The following is a 12,058-nucleotide window of genomic DNA, read 5'->3' as shown; positions in this document are numbered from 1 at the left end:
TTTACTTATGAATTACATTCAGTTTGAGGGAAGAACCACTTACCCCAACAATTATTAATATTTACAAAATATCTGAAAAGCATCAAACTTACACCAAAATAACAAATACTGCTTATAGGTTATTTTTACATAAGTCATCTAAAATTTAGTTTCAAAAATTTAAGGGCTGCCTTATACTGTGAAAGGTAATTTGATCATTAAACTTGTTTATATTCAGTTAAAGATATTTCTTATATAATAGGTATTTAATGTCCCAGAAAAATTAAAATAAAACAAATAAAAAAAAAGCAAAATAAAACAAAACTAAGTAATTTAGTAAACATCTTAAGGAAAAAGATCTCCTATATTTTATGTAGAATTGGGAATAAAGTCATTTTGGGTCAAGTAAAATTATCTAAAAAATGTTATCAGTCTACTCAGTAATTAGGAATTTTCTAAATATGCCATTATAGCTTTAAGCAATAATGCCATTATGAAGTTAGATGAAGTAAATACAAAATTAATTTCCCAGCTTATAAATCAAAAGTATCATGATACCAAAAGCGTGCCTGTTTTCAAGCCACTTGGTCAATGCCAATAACAAATAAGGAAAACATATACCTGTATTGCTCTATATATACTGCTTTAGCTGTCCTAAATGTCCTAATTAAGTCAGGAGGGGACTTGGCCTGTGGAGTTCCCACCTCCAGCTTCACTCTAAATAGCTTACACAAAATCAAGTTATTGACATCGCTAATACAAAATTCAGAAGCTGTGGTCCTGAACGCCATCTACATTTATATACTGACTTTTGCCCCATGCGTGAAAGAATTAGTTGTGCTTTGCACAAATCTGATATAAGTTTTCATATCCAACATTTTATTTCTTGGTTTCTTGGGATGGGAAAATAAAGACTAAGAAAAGAGGTACATCAGGAGAATTGGAGCATTAAGGTGACATTACACATGCAGGTCGCCAGATCTCTTTTGACTTTAAAAGATAATATTACAAGGCTAGATATACATCTATACATGTATTTATAAACAAAATCTCCTCCACAAAAACCATATTATTTCATGATCAAATCTCTTTTAACCTTAAAATCTAATGTCATCACCAGGCAGATATATATCCATACATATATTTATTAACAAAATCTCCATAAAAGCCATGTTATTCCATGATATATATATATATATATATATATATATATATTCATTTCACAATCTGTTCAGTAATCCACTGAGTATGATTTTAGAACTGATGTATGTTATTACCAAAGCAGTCTAAACATTTACTTTTAAGGAAATGTGCTTAAAAATGGTTCAGTGCTTTGTCCATGAGGGTTGTTTACAAAGACAGCTGTTTATGTTAGCAATAAATAATCCTGATATCAAAAGAGATAATGCTCATGCCCACTCCAAGATGGCTGCATGCTCTTAAAATATTCACACGTGATTTCTTCTTTATGAGTCCCCAATAATATTGAAAGTGCATTTCCTTCAGTTTTCTCTAAATTTCCTTCAGTCTTATTTCTGAGGGGTGCATCCTTCTATTTCTACAACTTCAGGCCATCTTTCATATTTATTAGTATCCTTATCGTTCTTTATGTGCTGCTCAAAAGGACTTTTTGTCTTAATGCCCTTTCCATCACAGAAAACCCAGTCATCTCTAAAACCAAGATTAGTAATAGATGTGCTACCCAATGGAGCAGTGACCTGCCATGCGTCATCATTTAGTTTGGTTGCTCCATCATCATCATATATGTTCCCATTAAGATTATGGTTCCATCTTGTATGGCCTTCAGAAACTCAATGGTGCCTCCACATTTCCTCCCTACATGTCAAAATACTTGGTGTTCCACTTCTCCTGTTTTCCCATTTGCCAAGGCAATGTGCTGATCCCTCTTCCAACATTATTGTTCACACCACCCATCAAAAATGTTCAGTTGTGTCCAATGCTGACCATGCAAAGAGATATCTTAAACTCGTATTCATTTTTGCCTCAAATACTTGAGTAGTAACATAAAATATCAGTGAAGACACTGCCCTGGCTACTACCAACTTGGCAGCACCTGCTACCCTTGTGTTTAGTTTTTTAGTCTATGAAACTTTTTATTAAATATGCTCCTTTATTAACTTTTCTGGGAGTGCCCATTTTCAGCAGCCACATACCTACCTTTGGGCCTCCAGAACTCGGTCTCATGGAGATGGACAGGAGTCACATTGGCCTCCGCCTCCACCTCAGCCTCTAATTCCAGTCTGGCCTCAACTTCCTCCTGGACTCCTCAAGCTTCCCCTCACACCTACATGTAGCCAAGAGGAAGCCTTTGCCAGACTATAGATAGTGAAAGTCAAATAGACTTGTGAACATTTATTCTTATTAATAATCTGTTACATCAGATCTTTTGAACTAGTCACAGTGGAATATTTATTTTGCAAGAGAAAGAAAAACAGAAAAGTGAGAAAGTATGACTAACTTCTATTTTCTCAGAGCCTCATAAGAGTACTGAGATCTCAGATATTCAGTTTGGAGGCAAGGTGGATAGGACACAATGGTTACCTATAAAATAATGTAAAAAGCAAATGCAATATGTAAGATTACAAAATTGAAGACATACATACAGAAATATCAAGACTACTGTCAGTAAGAAGAGTGATATGAATAACAATTCAGATTAAACTTTATTCATCTCAGTGTTTAACATATTTGATTCACCTATGATGATATTTACCATTATGATTATCGATGGATGTTCAAGTTGTCATGTGTGTGTCAACTTCTTCAACTTTGCTGTGTTCCCTTGTATTGACTCTTCTTATCTTTACAAGCATCTGATGTGACCAGACATCTCAGGCTAATCCTGAATGTATCCTGTTCCAGACAATATGAGCCATTTCTTCAAGGAGCTCTTCAACTCTTACCCTAAATGATATTTAGGAATGATTTTTAAGAGAACACAATCTGTGATGAAGGAGTATACTTTATTTTATGGGCTAGAAGTATGTTATAATTATCAGTTCATATGAAAGATTGTCTCTTACTTTGTAAGGGGCTTGTTTTGAACAGATATAGCCTTTTGCTTATTAGACGAAATAAATATTATATTTCCAGTGTGATAACTAAGAGTTTAATTGAACTAATTAAAATTTGTAAACTAGGAGGATAAATTTTTTAAAAACTTATGTAAGTAAACACATGATTAGCAAAGCAAATCTATGTATATATACTATTTATATAATATACATATGTTATATATATATAATCTAGGACCACATATATATAATATATAGGTTAGGATATATGAAGGTATCTCCACATATCTGTATCATCTCCATACCTATTTATGGTAGGTCACCATGCTTAAGAAAAATTCTCAAGGTTTCTAGGAATAGATAAAATAGGACCAGATAAAACAGGACCTTGTAATTTTGATTTATTAGGCAAAACTTGCTTTTCCTCCCTACAAAACAATGATCGGAAGCCAAAACACATCCAATTCATTTCTAATGACTTTACCTGCAGCATCTGTGACATAGATACCTTCTTTTTCTAGCATCCCTGTTTCCCAATGTTCTGGGCTGCCAGTAAATGACTTTCATTATTGTCTGTAATCTGGAATCTCATGACTGTTTTGTTTCCATGGTCTTTCCTTGTGGTCAAATGTCTTCCCCTAAAGTATGGATTTGAACAAATATGTTTGTTAGTGATTTGCTGATAAGAAATTGTTAATTTAATAGGATTTTTGGAATTAAATTTACTTTCACAAATATGAAGGCATTTTGAATTGAAGAAATACAGGTATCTCCACATATCTCTATCATGTCCATACCTATATGGAATCAATTTGTTGATATGGTGCCATTCCATCTGAATGAATTTGTACAGAGATATTACTATGCCCCTGCCCATTCTAATACATACATATATATATATATATGTATTATTAACAACATTTCCATACATTATTAACCTATGGTCGTTGAACCTCTCTTTGTTGACAAGACTGATTTTACATTGTGTGCCTGATAACACACTCTAAAGAAACTCTCATAATAATATTAATCTAATTATTAATTTACACTGTGCCCAACATACCCAAGTGAGTGTTTCTGTTTATATAATTGTTGAGGGGCAAGAGCTGCCTTCCACAGAAAGCCTCCAGACAGTATAAGTACAGAGAATATTTGAGCAGATTCATGATTATGAACCTAGGCTCTGAATACAAAATATTTTGTATCAAAAACATATTGGAGTAGACAACACATGAACTTCATCAGGACAAAACACCTAAGGACAACAAAGGTGATAAGCACAGTGTAGAATAAACACAAAGATAAATAACACTTATTAAGCATTATAGCTTATTAGATTTTAAACTTAGAAATGTTTATTAGAATATGGGTTCAAGATCATAGCAAAAATATCAAAGTTAAAAGTACTTTGGGTGATCTAAGAAACCTATATCAACAACGCAAAACTTATTTTTTTTTCAGTGAACATTTTGCTATTAGCTGCTATTATTAACATCTTCCTGATGGTTTTCTATATAGGAAATATTAACATAAGCAAGTATTACATCAGAAATTTCTTTCTTAAAGCAAAAAGAGCCTCCGAGGACACTATCTGACATGCTATAAACAGAGAGTAAGGCAACTCAGTGACAAGTGGATCAGTTCATCAAAATGTCACTTTGCCTCTCAAACCCAGAAACCAGTGCCGTGGCGTCAATAATGGAAGGATTTGCTGTTGTGATCCCTGGTTCAGGAAGTCGGGTTTTCCTTGAGCAATTCCCCATGTGAAGGATTTCTGAGTGCTTCATTCTCCTCAGGAGACAGTAGAGAGGTTTATGTATCACAAAGATTAGCACGAGGAGAAGGGCGGCTTCTTCCTACCACACTAGGAGGGCGAGGTTGATTTGTGCCTGAAGACCCTCACTCCTCCTCTGAGCTGGAGAAGCTGGAGAAGAGAATGCCTGACATCGCAAGTATGAACGTTTGTTAGGAAGCCATCGAGTGATACATGAAGGAACACCTAGGTTGTCCTACTGCTCAGTTGGGAGCAAGTTAGAGTGTGGAACTGAAGTTACAACCTGGAGTTCAGGCTGCCACAATTTAAGGTATATATCTAAAAAAAAATCAATATTTACCTTTGTGATAACAATATCCAAAGTTATTTTCTTTCTTTTTTCTTTTTCTTTTTTTTTTTTTTTTGTACACTTCAGAATCTGACATAAGACCTTGGGTAGAGAGATTTTATTTGAGAGAAATTCCTATTAGCCCAGAGTAAGGGAATGGAAGTGTCACAGAGGGAAGCAGAGAAAATCAAATAAAGTTATATTATTGCTGTGAACTGAATGTGTCACCCAAATTCATGTGGTGAAAGCTTAATCTCAAAGTCATTTACTAATGCAACTTGAGAGGTGGGACATTTGGCAGAGTCCTCACTAATGGATTAATCCGTCATGGGTTAATGATTTAATGGGTTATCATGGGTGTGACTTGGTTATAAACATGACATCTCTGGGCTCACTTGGTCAGTCTCACCAAGTTATGACACAGTAAGTGTGACCAGAGGCTTTGCTCATGCTTGTGCCCAGCCCCTGGACTGTCCAACCTCCAGAAATAAATGTCTTATCATTATCGATGACTCAGTTTGGGACATTTGTTATACCAACAGAAAATGGACTAAGGCAATTATGAATATCCCTGTTTCAGACAGTAAGTCTAATGTCAGTGTAAACTTAGTAATACAGAGGATAAGAGGTGAGATGTTAATTTCTGTAACATGAATTTCAGGTGGTCTTGGAAATTCATGTAGTTTCAGTGTTCTGGCTTGTCTTTGTCTCAAGTGCAATGGCTTGTGTATTTTCTGCTTCTCAGAATTAGATATGAAGTTCCAAAAACATCTGCTACAAATACCATTCTCAAAATTGTTGAAGTGGGAATCACTGGTCTATGTATCTTTTATGAATAAACTCAATATTTCACTAGCTTTGGACATTTTTAGTACATGTGACTTGTTCTTTCAAACTCACCATTTGAATCTGACCTGGTGGTGCAAATCTGTAATCCCAGTGACTCAGGAAGCTCAGACAAGAGGATTCCAAGTTCAAGGCCAGCCTAGGCAATTTAGAAAAAGCCGGCTCAAAATTAAAATAAAAAAGGGCTTGGGGTAAGGTAACAAAGGATATTAGAATTAGAAATTAAGCTGTTATACTAGAACACCCTCAGGTTAAAAACCCAGTACCACACAAAAAAGGAAGGAAGAAATAAAGAAAGAGAAAGGAAAGAAAATCTGATAATTTGTGAATAATCATACAAGGAAGAAAAAATCACAAGTATATTTCCTGGATATACTAAAATTTGTGTTTCATAATTCTCATTCACATTCTAATGCTGAATAACTTTTTAAAATGATTATTATTTTTCTTAATAAACGATAACAACATGTTATGTAGAGTAACATTAGTCATCAGGTGTTATACAGAAACACTGTATATAACCTTCATATTTCCTCAAAAAGAAGATGCATAATAATTCACTTCAAATATATGTAAATGTAGGTAGTTCCTGTTCAGCCTGTTAATTAATGACCACACTATAATGTATAGATCACCATTTTTCATATTTCAATGTTTTATAATTTTTTACTTTGAAATTACTATATAGCAACATGACTAGTTAACTACACTTAATACTGATCCAAATCATTAAAGGTAACAGAGGATATTAGAATTAGAAATTAAACTGCTATGCTGTAGAAAAACCAAAGGATATATATATATATTTTTTATTTATCTGAAAAAAATACACACACACACACACACACACACACACACATACACACACACAGACTCAAAAACATTTTTAAAGTGATGATGATTGTATAGGGAGAATAACTAATCCTTGTAAATATTTCATAAGTTTGCAATAATAAACTCTTAGGTACATATTAATGATTTTAATTAATTTATTAAACATATATTTTTGTTTATATATTTAAGTATTTCACAGCAACAATAAAAAGAATGAATAATTCGGAAAGACCAAATACATTTTTAATTTGTAAAAGACCTTCTTAGCACTCTAGCAAATTTAGTGGTATGTAATATACTATGTGACAAAGAATTTCAATGTATATGTGCCTAGTGCTCTACTAGGTGCTTTAAAGCTAAACACTTTGGTTTTTGTCTGCCCAATACTGCTTTCCTTTCTTCCTCAGTAAAATAATACCTCTCTGCTTTCGAAAACCTTTACTCTCATGTGGGATTAGCTGATTCCTCAGACCACAGTAGTTGTCACATGATTCAAGTTAGGTCCTAACCAGGTCTTTGTAAATTTTGTCAGAATTTTGAGTAAACGATTTTTACAAACTGATGAATCAGTAGGATATGGATCTATATTTGCTTCGAATCATTTAAGGCCATCTGTTCCACCCAATAAAAGTTTTTTTAATATTTTTATTAATTGTTGATGAAACTTTATTTATTTGTTTGTATGCAGTGCTGAGAATTGAACCCAGTTTGTTCCTGGTAAGGAGATAGTGAGGCACGGACTCCACCATGGGAGCAACTGGTTGCAGTTGTGCCCTAAATCTGTCTGTGTTCAAGGACATCCTTTTTGTGAGTGACTCCTCTAATCCTCGCTACCAAATATTTCCAAGTCATTCAAGGAATGGAGAAACAGATGTGTTTTTAAAAAATTAATGGATACAATTAATACACATTAAACAAGTCATCCATCTTCATCCTTGCTCAAGAAATATAGAATTAGAAGAATTTTATGGAATAATTGACTGGGTGTAACTGTTTAGACACACAAAAAGTCGCATTTCAAGTTTGTTCTCTTCCGTTTTGATTTTTGCTGGGTTTGGTGGTGCACACCTGCTGTCCCTGCAATTTTGGAGGCTGAAACAGGAAGGTCAAAAGTTCTATGCTGGCATCAGTAATATAGCAAGATTGTGTCTTAAAAAAAAAATAAAATATATATATATATATATTTATATATATATAAAATAGCTGGACACAAGGGCACATGCCTGTAATCCCAGTGGCTCAGGAGGCTGAGGCAGGAGGATTATAAATTCAAGCCAGCCACAGAAACTTTTATCCTTAATGTTGATCATGAATACTTCAGTGGAAAACTCTAGGACATTTTCATTTATATTTATTGCTTGTAAAATAAATGAACATTTCTTCTATCTGGGTAACACCACTGTTAACCATGGATTTTTCTCCTTCTCTAGTACACAGATACACACACACACACAGACACACATACACACACACACACTTATTGTACTCATGCTTGTGTGCTTTACGATTTCCTTTCCCTGCCCTTCACAGATTCCTCGCTGACTCCAGAATAAAGGTCACATTTTTGAAACAGACAGAGCATTTTTACTATGATGGTTTCTTTTCAAAGCTCTATTAAGGTATGATTAACAAATAAAATAGTATATTTTAAGATGTACTACTAGATGTTTTGATATGTATGCACATTGTGAAATTCTTGCCACATCACATAGCTCTTTCTTGACTTCATTTCCTGGCTGTTTTTTCTACCACAATCCACTCTTTTTTTTTTTTTTTTTTTCTTTTTTTCTTTTTTTTTTGAATAAATAGTTCATCTCTAAATTAAGATATTCTTTTACTTTTCAATTCCTTACACATCCTCCAATCTGGGGATTCTTTCTTTGCTCCATTTGTTCAGGTAAATATTGTTTGCTCATCAAAACTTATTCTAATGCCTATATCTTCTTGAACACCTTCTGTGTTCTCCATGTGTACCTCCAGCACACTTTGAGGGGTTCTTTTTCTTTAAATTTCCACAAAAATAGTACTTGCCTCTATTTTGGAAAAATATTTCTCATTTACAATCATAATAATTTATTTGATTGGACATCAAAAAATATGTCTTCTCATTTCTGTACTAACAGAACATTTTCAATACTAGCTTGAGAAAGGAATAAATACTGTCCTGGAAAAATTTCACAATACACTAAATATGAATGATCCCTGCTCACTAGAAAACATTCCCTTTCTGGAACTAGTACCCTTTGGTATTTGCCCCAGTTGAAAACTTGTCTACAAAATATCTTGCATATGGAGATTTATAGAGGTTTTATTCATAATTTCTGAAACTTGGAAGTAACCAAGATGCCCTCAGTAGATGTTTTGATAAACTGTGGTACATACAAATAATAGGATATTGCTCAGTTTTAAAAAGAAATGAGCAAACAAGCATTGGAAAGACAGAGGAGACTTACATGCACCTTGCTAAGTGAAGAAAAAAAGTGTGTACTATATGATTCTGTCTATACACTGTCTAGAAAAGAAAAAAAAAATGTATGGGGACAGTAGAATTGTTAGTGACTTCCATGGGCTAGTGGGGAGAGAGTGATTAAAAAATAAAAAAGAAATTTCAGGGAAGTGGAACTATTTTGTATGCTACCAAAATAGTGGATGGGTATTATTATGCATGTGTTAAACTCATGAAATGCACAACACTGACTGAACCTCAATGTATTCTGTGGTTAATGAGTTATAAATATAAGTCAATGTAGGTTAATGGATTGTAACAAATGTACCACTCTGGTGCCTAACAATCACAGTTGAGGATGTTGTGGGATTAGGATGGGAGAGCGTATATGGAAAATTCTCTATACTTTGTAATCAATTATGCTCTGAAAATCAAAACTACTCTAAGAAACAAAAATCATTTAAAATATTTTTTTAAATACCAAGATTTATGAATACATATTTTATTTACAATCATAACTACAATATATTCTTGACTCATTCTATTTATAAAAGGAATATTTCGTATTTTCATGCTGAATATTTTGTGAGTAAGGTACAAAGATATTGTCTAGAGCAAATCAAAGAAAACATAAGAGCAACAGAGAACTGGCTAGCTATTCTAATTGTGATAATTTAATCCTTGGCTGTCATACCTTTCGAGGGGCATGCAGTGTGTGTGGTAGAAATATAAAGGTGGTCATCTCCCTTTAGACTTCAAGAAAACCTTAGTATAACAATATGGTTCGTGCTATTGCCAGTGAAAGTTCACATCAGTTCCCTCTTTAGGAAAAACGGTGGTTGAATAAGTTCACAATGAAGATAAATCACATTTGAAAGTGTTTCTCTCAGGAGAATTAAATGCAATAAAAGAAAAACAATAAAATCACGTTTGGGATTTTGTACTGTTTCTCTGGAATTTTATTTTGTGATGATTACAAATTACATGATTTTACCCTTCATTGTTCTGGCTGGCTCCTACCCACCACTTTTGGCCTACTGGATCCTGATGTGAAATGCTGAGAGTTTTGCTTTTGTAAAGTGAAATTTTATGGTGGGAATCTCAGTGACTCTATTAATAGTTAATAAGACAGACTTTGTTTAAAATAGAGAATGAGCATGTCACATGTCAAAACTTTCCATTAATGGGGTAAGGAGAGGTAAAGTGACATAAGTTTTGGTTTAAGAGCTTATATTTTCATTGGTACAATATATATGTACAAATTTGAACTCATGAGTGGGACAAAAAAGCTCATGTGTGGGACAATGTAAGAAAACTTAGGAGTGAAATGATTGGATTATGAGAGCCTTAACCTAATCTGTGCAATAATCCTATTGAATGGATTAACTCGGGGTTGACCATAGATAGGTAGGGTATGATTGGAGAGGTGGCTCATTTGGGGATGTCTTTGGGGTATGTTGTTTGTCTGTGATGAGGGGAGTCTCCCTCATTCCTAGTATTATATCCTATGCTGCTTTCCTCTGACACACCCTTCTGCCATGATGTTCTAGCTCTCCTTGGGCCCAGAACAATGAGTTAGCCATCTATGGACTGAGATCTCTGAAACCATGAGCCCCAAATAAACTATTCCTCTTCTAATTCTTGTCAGGTGTTTTGGTCACAGTGACAAAAATAGATGATTAAAACATATACTATAAAGTATTATAGAATAAAGATTAAAATGGTGTTCAGGAGACCTAGTGTCCAGTGTCACCAGTAATATCTATAATCACTATTACATTGGATAAGTAAAATATTCTTAGTACAGAATTATTTATCTGTGACATCATGGAGAGAAGAAAGTGGTAGGGAGATATGGTCCAATCAAATTAGTGGCCACTGAACTTTTCACACACAAATTCCCCCTTCACCATGATGCTTATGATTTGAAATATGTACCTGTCATATTACACTGATCAAGAGATCATTATTTTGTTTTATTTAAAATTTTCTATTTGCTTTTGTGTTTGTGTGTGTGTGGGTGGGTGGGTGTGTGCGACTCTGTAGATAGCTTCAGAACTTGGAATAAGAAGGTCATAACTATTCATACCATCTTGCTAAGATATTCAAAATTATATTCAACTTGTTCCACTATGAATTTGTAATTTATGATTTCTATGAGACTTTCTGAAATTTTTAAACTACCTCTAAGGTCCTCACTACCACCTGGTTTCAGGAAACTCAGGTTAAATATGGGTGGTCCTTTCTAACTGTAACATCCCATATTTTCTTGTCTTTATGTCTGTAATGTACTAATGGAAAGCTAATATATAATATCACCTATCTGAGGCATAGCTGGAGCATTTATAGGAGATACAATGGATTTGCTCTCTGGGTGGACACAGCACTCGGTCATAGCTGTACATGAGTCATGCTTCAGTCCTTGAACATTTTTATGATTTTACATTTTTATGATTTTCTTCATTCAGGAGAGCCCATAAACTTCACTCATTTATCCTCGTTGCATTCTTGTCCTGACTAGGGGTCAGGATTCAACCTTAGCTCTTTCAAAGTTATATCTATTCCCTTTCCTTTTTCCTTAGAACATCAAAGACTGAACCAAGACAGGTCACGAGGAAAAATAATTCAAAAACATCTTCATAGCAGAAATTACTCTCATGCTCCCAGGCACACACATAGGCATGATACATATACAAATGCCCCATAAATTTTTGGTCATTTTTGTTCTTATTGGGGGCCAGGTCAGAAAGAAGGTATGCCTGAGCAAAGAGGAAGCATTTTATCTGTTCATTTCATGTCTTCCAAACTTTAAATTT

The 12,058-nt window shown here is 34.0% G+C and overlaps 1 pseudogene across 1 annotated transcript; it reads right to left on the bottom strand.

Moving 5' to 3' along the window:
- Window positions 1-1,508: 1,508 nt before the first annotated feature.
- Window positions 1,509-3,516, bottom strand: LOC306639808 (protein FAM3C-like; annotated as a pseudogene). Its single transcript has 2 exons — window positions 3,499-3,516; window positions 1,509-2,081 (listed from the first exon to the last, which is right to left on the bottom strand). The product of its transcript is annotated as a protein FAM3C-like (transcript).
- Between the last annotated feature and the right edge of the window lie 8,542 nt (window positions 3,517-12,058).

Source organism: Sciurus vulgaris, assembly GCF_902686455.1.
Source record: "Sciurus vulgaris genome assembly, chromosome: 11".
NCBI lineage: Eukaryota > Metazoa > Chordata > Mammalia > Rodentia > Sciuridae > Sciurus > Sciurus vulgaris.
This window is presented reverse-complemented; position numbering and strand designations above follow the sequence as displayed.